Raw genomic sequence first — 8,667 nt, forward strand, 5'->3', positions numbered from 1 at the left:
ATGCTTTTAAATCACATTTGTAATATGAGATTCAGATTGTTTATATATATATATATATATATATATATATATATATATATATATATATATAATTATTTATATATATATAATTATATATATATATTAAATTAAATTATATATATATATATAGAGTTAGTGATTCGTGTATATAAAAGTGAATCAAAACTTATCATTATATATTTTAAAATTTTAAATAAATAAAATTATATTTTTTTAAAATGGAAAAAGTAATCATATTATTATTAAGATTGCATTAATTTTTATATTCGATAAAATTTATATAAAGAATGTGTTTATTAGAATTATATAAAGAATGTGTTTATTAGAATTTGAATGGCGTGATAATAATTATTTTAAATTAAATTTATTTATTTTATTTGAAATAATATTGTTTTTTTTTTTCTAAGAAATAAATAACGATCTATTGTAAATAAGAAAACTTGTGGTGAAGTGCATAAACTATTAAATAAAAAGAAATAAATAATGATCTATTATAAATAAGGAAACCTGTGGTGAAGCACATAAATTATTAGTAAAGTTTTTCATTTTTATTTAAAAAAAATGCTTTATATTAAAATATTTGTTCATAACATCTAGAGGGGTTGGATTTAAGGAATATATTTGTTCATAATGTTTAGAGGGGTTGGATTTAAAGATTTTTTCACTATTTGGAAATGTTCAAATCTCATGAGGGATGTTTAACTTAGAAGTTATAGTGTCACTTTTGGGTAGTTGTGGAATGTGTGGTTGCACCCAAAGAGACTATATTAATGGTCTTATGACTCATGCACACATAGCTGAATCAATGACCACCTTCATGTATTTTCAAAGAAGTCAAATACTGCTAGTGCCATTGAATTTTGAGGATTTTGTTTTGTAAGAAAATGAAAGTTTGAAACTTTTGGTAGTTGAGAGGAGACACCCAAAACTATCCACCCATGTTAAGGGTTTGTGTGGCCAAAGTTGATTGTGATCCCTAGGTTATTTTAACAGCTTAGATGCCCATGGGTCATGATTTTCAGAGCTTAGGCTAATCCCAGAAGTCACAGACACACTAGGAAACATAAAAATAAGTGATAGGTCTATCTATAACTACTTGGATGCCAATCAAATCCTACTACAACATGCTAACTATTTAACCTAACAAACTAAAAAAGTAAGCATGTAGTTCAATAAAACATGTTAATTCAAAGAGCTTAAAACAAAGATTGAGATCATGATTTCTTCTAAACCTCATTGAGCTTGCACTTTTTTTAGGTTGATCCTCACACTCCTAAGAGGTTTTCACTCTACTCTCTACTCCAAACTCTTCAGCTAAGGTTGGGGGTGTTCCATATGAGGAAGACTTATAAGAAGATGTTGTCTTTTTGACAAACACCCTCCAAATTTTGCCTACATCAAAATTTTGGAGCCTCTTTATTGTCCTTCCATCCTTTGTTTCAAGCCATTAATGTCATGCTTAGTCATGTTGCTCGAGTGTTCAAGTCTTCCTATGAGAATTCTAAGCGTCGAAGTGACATGCTTTTACACGTTGATCTTCTACTGCATACATACCAAACCTATTTTGAGAAAGCCTAGCAGTCAGTGTGTATCTTTGGAAGACAAGCAATGTGCAATCCTTGTTGACAGTCATTGGACAATTCCTGATGGTAATGACTACGTAGTCCTTAATGATTGTGATTTCCCAATTCCTTGAGGATGATGATTGCGTACTCCTTGAAGACATTTCTTGTGCAATTCTTGTGAGCAGTGCTTGTGCAGTTCCTACAGATAGAGGTAGTCCTCATGGACAGTGATAGTGTGAGGCATCTTCTGCAGAAACTAACTATGCATCTTTTGTTGACAGTGAGAGTGTTTCTCAAGTTAATCAATCCACTCTTGGCTTCTAGTTTTCGTAGATGCACTAAGCACCTTCATCAACTATAAACCTCATGGCATGTCTGCTCTCCTTGTATAAAGAGTCTAGTCTAGAGCTCATCCTTATCTTTTTCTTTTGAGCTCTATACATTTTTGGGGTATAAGGAACATTTTTCTTTCACTTTTTCTTTCGCAAGTGTTGTTTTTTCTTTCTTTTACTCTTACATGTGTTGTTTTTTCTTGCTCTATTTTTTTACAAGTGTCACTATTTCCTACTTTCATTATTGCATGTCTCGCTTGTGTTTTATTTGTGTTTTCAAGTGTCGTTTTCACTAGTTGATGGTTTTCATTATTTGAATATGTGTGGACACTTTCTTGTGGCTTAGCACACCTTTTGATTGTAGTCGACACTTGTATTCCCACTTGTATTTTAAGTGTCGTAAACTTATGTTTTAACTTTCGCACTTAGAAACAAGTTTCGCTTTGCTGTTATTTCAATCTATATATGTCGGTGTTGGCTATTGAAAATTTTCTTACCTTGTATATGATGGTAAACATGTGTGTGATCTCTACTTGGGACTTGTTCGGATGTCTTTCTCTCTCTTGTTCCATTGATCTCACACTTAGCCATTTTGGATCTCTTCTTGATCCTTCCATCAGACACAAGATATAAAATCACTAATCCTCTACCAGGTGATGAGCATTACCATTCATGAGCCTCATTGATGAAACTCTCATGTCATATACCTTTGCTATGAACCTCTTTTAGGGACATCTCCCATTTATTGTGCATTTAGCACCTTTAGAGCATAGTCACTAAACCCATGATGCTTGTACTACCTCATTGCACTAAGCCTTGATTAGTTATTCATTGTTTCCATGTCCCCCTTTTTATTTTCCTCTATAGTACAACTAGGATGGGTTTCTAGGTTATGTGATGGCCAAGATGCAAAAACGAGATTACATCATCTAGGGTCCTGGGGAGTTTTGAGGAGATTTTATGAGATCTAATGGCATTTTCTTGGAATATTCCACCATCCACACAACTTTCCTTTCATTTTGTTTCATTCTGATAACTTTCAAAAAAATAGCATTATTATGGGGCCTAACTTAATTAATTATGCTCGAGGTGGCGTTCTAGGAAGATTATTTGATAGACACCTCAGTGTAATAGCTCGTTGGAACAAAAATGAGAATAGCTATAGGAGGGGATGCTGAGAAGTGATTTTCAGTGGCTGGAGAGAGTACAGTGGGAAATTTACCATTTTTCTTAATTAAAAATTACTTTAATTAGTCACTTAATTAACGAAAAATAATTAATTAGAGGAAAAGGGCCAAAAGTGACGTAAGTGAAATAAAATAAAATTAAAAGGTCACTTAAGATAAATTCAATGGATGAGATTCTAAAATAATAATAAGATCATAAAATAAGATGCTTCTAGAGGCTTGGAGATCTATCCATCAAAACTATAAAAGAGGAGGAGAAGGTCATTTGGGCACATCTTGGATGCGAGCATTGTCTTGTGTGAGAGATTTGAGAACCCATTTCTCTACTTCAGTAGCCCCAGCACGGAAAATCTCAGGTGATTTTGGTGAGAGTGGAAAAAAACCCACCTCTTTCCCTTGGTGAATTCATCCATAATTCACAGGTTGCAGCTATTATTTTCAATTCAGATTTTGGTGGCCCAATTTAGTGTTGTAACAAATATCTTTTGAGGTCATTACCTCAACCATTTCCAATTTCTGTACCAACATTTTCTATATTAATAAAATAAAGTTGAGTTCTATTGCATGTGCATTCTATCAATTTTTAGTTGCAGTTCATATTTTCTTGTTTGCCAATTAATTTTTATGGTTCGATTTGCGAATTTTGTTTAGTGAGTTAACAACAAAATTGTTATAAGTTATTTCTTGCATATTTTACATTTGAGACATTACAGTGGCATCATAGTAGGTTTTCCTGTCAGCCTGAGGGTTTTATTGCATATAAATATGTGGTTTATTTTTTGAAAGACCAAGTTCAAGGGTTTTAATTGCAGATTGTTCAAGGATTTATATTAGAGGTACCAAAAGAAAATTATTTCTGGAGGAAGAAAGAACAAATTCTTCTATTTGTCAGAGTTGTGATTTTGTTGTAGTAAAATATATTTTGCTAGAGAAATAAGCTATTATTGTTCATGGGTTAAATTTCTTAATCTATTTGTTGGAGAATAATTATCACAAGTGATTTCCCAAAGTGTTGAAGAGAACATATTAGATGGAGTGATATTGGTTTGCAGGGCCGAAATTAATGATCTTGTTGAGAAAAAAATATTTTACTGCGCTAAAATTATTTTGTTGGGTCAAAATTATCTTGCTGGACCATTATTTTGTTCAACCAAATTTATCTTTTTGGACTGAGATTATTATGTTGGGCCAAAATTATTTTGTTGTGCCCAATTTCTCTTGATGGCCCGAAATTATTTTATTAGGCTAAGTTTATCTTGCAGTGCCAAATTTCTCTTCTCAAGCTAAATTTCTCTTGTTGGGTTGAATTATTTTGTAGGAGTTGAATTTACTGGAACCTGGTTTAATTGTCAGAGCTAGATTGATCTATTAGAGCCAAGTTTATTTTCTAGAGCCTAGTTTATTTGCAAGAGTTAATTTATTTACTAGGGTCAAGTTTTATCATCAATTCATGAGGGTTGAATTTATTATTCCCTAAAGGAGGTTAAGATTATCATTTCAGAGGTAGAGCTGATTTATTTATTGTTGGGGTCATAATTTTATGTGCTGAGGAGCCACTAGTTGTTGGGTAACCTTGAGGAGAATATCAGGGTTCTTGATTTGATATATTGCTTGTATTCGTTTTATCAAATTAATATTTCCCTTGAAATTTATAACCTTCCTCTCAGAGTGTTTGAAGAAATGTTTTCTCATACATTATTTGACAAAATACATCAAAGCAAATGTTAAATTTTGTTGGGCCTAAGAAACTTGCACTAAATTGGGGCTTTGTGGAGCAGTTGAAATATACACAAGATTTTTCTGGGTTTTTCTGGAGGAGTCTGTGGTTAATATTTAAGAAATTTCCAGGAATTATTCTAACTATAAATCAGCATTCCTTCAGTGGCGTGTTTATTGGTAACTAGATAATTCACACCACTTGGTGGGCTTGATCTTGGCTTGTATTTAAGTCAAACCAATTCTGCATTTTTATGGGTTTGGTTTGAGGAGCCTCAAATTAAATTCTCAGAATTCTTGGAATAATATTGAGGGCAAAAACACCAGTTCATCTTTAGCAGCAACAACATAATTTATAGGTAGTGCGAATTAATTATTTGGGAAATTTTGTTGGGCCAAATTTATCTTGTTGTGTCGAATTTCTCTTGCATGGGTGAAATTATTTTTTCAGACAAATTCATCTTGTTGTGTTGAAATTATTTTGTTGGAGCCCAATTTATTTTTTGGAGCCTAGTTTATTTACTGGGGCCCAATTTATTTGTCGGAGCCTAATTTTTTGTCTAGAGACAAATTTATCTATTGGGGTAGAGTAGTTTTGTGAGTAGTGTGAGGTTGAACTATTATATTGGTATGTTGTAGCAGCCCTGCACTATTATGTGCATTGTATAGTCATAGTCTAGGTATGTTGATTATTGATGCCATGTAAAGTTGAGTAGAGGTTGAGTCAGATTTTGTACAACATTGTCACCCTTGCTGCAAAATGATGGGATTTGAGGAGACTTTTGAAAATCTCATAAAAAACTTTAATGACTTCGAAAGAAGTTAGTACCAGCAACAATTTGAAAAATCACTTATAATTGGTGTTTGGGGCTATAATGCTTCCTTGGATCAAAGAGAAAACAATAGGCCCTTTTCAAAGGAGGTGCATGCTATCATACAACTGGAGAAAATAAGGGATTTGTAGAAGGAGCGAGAGGTAGGGAATTGGCTCTTTGCACTTGGATCTTATTTGAAGAACCTAAAGATGACTACAAAAACTTTCCTCAATCTGGAGAAGCTAGATTCACACCTTTCTAAAGTAAGCCAATCAAATTTGAGGGTCCTAAATTGGGCACTCAAACCAACAATGCTTGCTTTGATTCAGTCAAGATTCTTGGAGCACCCTTGTGAAGGGGTCATACTTATAGTAGCCTCTTGTCTTAGTGAGATTATTAGAATAACTTCACCTATGCTTCCCTATAATGATGACATTATGAGAAAAGTTTTCCAGCTAATAGAAGATAATCTTCAGGATCTACATAACATCTTGGGTCTTTCCATTGAGAAGAGGCTCAAGATCTTAGAAATAATGGCTAGAGTCATGGGTAACCATGATGACATTTGCAGGATGTTGTAGTCCAGGTTGTTGGTCATTTGGAGGAAGCCTGAAGGAACAATCTATCTCACCGATTGCTTACGAACTAGTTGAAAGTTTGGTTAACCAAAATTTAAAACTCTTCAATAGATGATTGACATAAGGGGATTTTTGGAGGATTGGTGGTCACCAACCATGCAGAAAGAATGAGCTAAGGAGTAAGGGTCTTTTCCTCATCTGCAAGGGACCTTGGGGGCCTAATCACTCATGTTTGAGTGACATGGATCAGGAGATGATAAGGGTAGATCAGGAGGAGAATCCTTCTAACTTTCAGGATGAGGATTCTTCTTATATAGTTGAGTTTATGGATTTTTACCAGGATACCTCTGAGGAAAATGAGCAGTCATATGGAGTTGTTGACAACGACCCCAATATGCATTTATGTGAGATGGAGGAGTATGATGAGAAATAGATTGTTCCCATGGGGGAAGATGATCAAGGAGAAGAATAACGAGATGAGGGACTAGTGATTCAACATGGAGAGCACATAGAGGAGCACAAGTCAGCTGAGGAGGATGATAGGCATAGTGAGCATGATGAGCCGTTTGTGGAGAGTGAGCTATTGGCTCATGTTGAGCCCATGTTGGAGGAGGATGAGCAGTCATCCTTTTGGTCAACCATTAGCGTGGTGTAGACAGATGTACTTGAAGGCACTTGTCATCAAGAGGTGTTGGAGCCTGAGAGGATAGTTTGGTAGGAGGATAGTAGACAGGAGGAGCGTTGAGTTTTTGGACATATAAGGGAGGATATTTTGGAGATGGTGGTGCATCCATCTTTGGGCCTACCCATTAATGAGGTGAAAATAGATGTAGTGGTAGCCATCATAGCTACAATATTTTCAAACAACAACAGAGCTTACAGCACAAATTGTCCACTAATTCCCATTATAGAGAGATGGGAAGGATTTCTTGGACAAATCTTGTTGATGGACTGAATAGAGTAGCATGAGTTGAGCATGAAACATTGGAAACATAGTAGATGTTTTCCCTACATAGGTGTCCATGCATTCAATTCTTTCCACAGGGTAGGTTGGCAGGATATCTTGAGTTGGTATACTATTGATGGAGTGTCATTCTTAGTTAGGAGTGTGGTATAGTAGGAGGCCTTAGAGATTGGGTACACTACATTTTCCAGTTTGCAACAGGGCATAGATTGGTCATTGATCAACATTCCTTCATAACATTGGCATAAAGGGGTTGACCTTGGTCTATGCCAAAGGTTGGACTCGAAAGAGGTGATGAGATAGTATTCTACCTGTGGAGTAGCATCTATGACCAGAGATAGAGTACAGTCAGGGCCATGGGATTTGGTGATGATTGGCCATGGTGGCAATGGGATCTAGGAGGATATATTGGTAGTAGGATGAGTCAGAGATGGGTTTTCTATCTAGGTATTGAGGGATCTAGTCATGGTTAGATTTCTTAGAGGAATGATATGGACCAGTGGTTCATATGGGATCCTAGTATCAGCTTGAAGATGCCTCTACAATGGACAGGTGTGGATTTCTTGAGGGAAAGAAATCTTGGGGTGGGAGGGTTTGTCATGCCCCCATTTTTATTTTCCTTTATAGTACAGTCGGGATGGGTTTCTAGGTTATGTGATGGTTAGGCCACAAGAGCAATATTACATCATTAGGGGCCCCATGGGAGTTTTGATTAGTTTTTATGGGATTTGATGGCATTAGCTTGGCATATTCCATCATCCACATAACTTGCCTTTCATTTCGTTACATTCTAACAACTTTCAAAAATATAGCATTGTTATGGGGCCTAACTTAATTAATTATGCTCAAGGTGGCATTTCGGGAAGATTATTTGATGGAACACCTCAATGTAATAGCTCGTTGGAACAAGAACGAAAATATCTACAGGATGGGAAATTTACTTTTTCCCTTAATTAAAAATGACTTTAATTAGTCATTTAATTAAGGAAAAATAATTAATTAGAGAAAAAGGGCCAAAAATGACTTAATTGAAATAAAATTCAATTAAAAGGTCACTTAAGATAATTTCAATGGAGGGGCTTCTAAAATAAAAATAAAATAAGTTTCTTCCAAAGGCTTGGAGATCTATCCATCATATCTATAAAAGAGGAGGAGGTCATTTGGAGACATCGTGTATTTTAGCATTGTCTTATGTGAGAGGTTTGAGAACCCAGTTCTCTATTTTAGTAGCCCCAGGATGGAAACCCTCAGGTGATTTTGGTGAGAGTGGACAAAAACCCACCTCTTTCCCTAGGTGGATTCATCCAGAATTCACAGGTTGCGATTATTGTTTTCAGTTCATATTTCGGTGGCTTGATTCAATGATGTAGTAGATATCTTTTGAGGTAGTTACCTCAACCATTTCCAATGTTTGTACCATAATTTTGTATATTAATAAAATAAGGTTGATTTCTACTGCATGTACATTCTATCGATTTTTAGTTGCAGT

The sequence above is a fragment of the Pinus tabuliformis genome, chromosome 9, assembly GCF_031772625.1.
Source record: "Pinus tabuliformis cultivar Carrire ecotype Pingquan chromosome 9, CPIR1, whole genome shotgun sequence".
In the NCBI taxonomy this organism is placed as follows: domain Eukaryota; kingdom Viridiplantae; phylum Streptophyta; class Pinopsida; order Pinales; family Pinaceae; genus Pinus; species Pinus tabuliformis.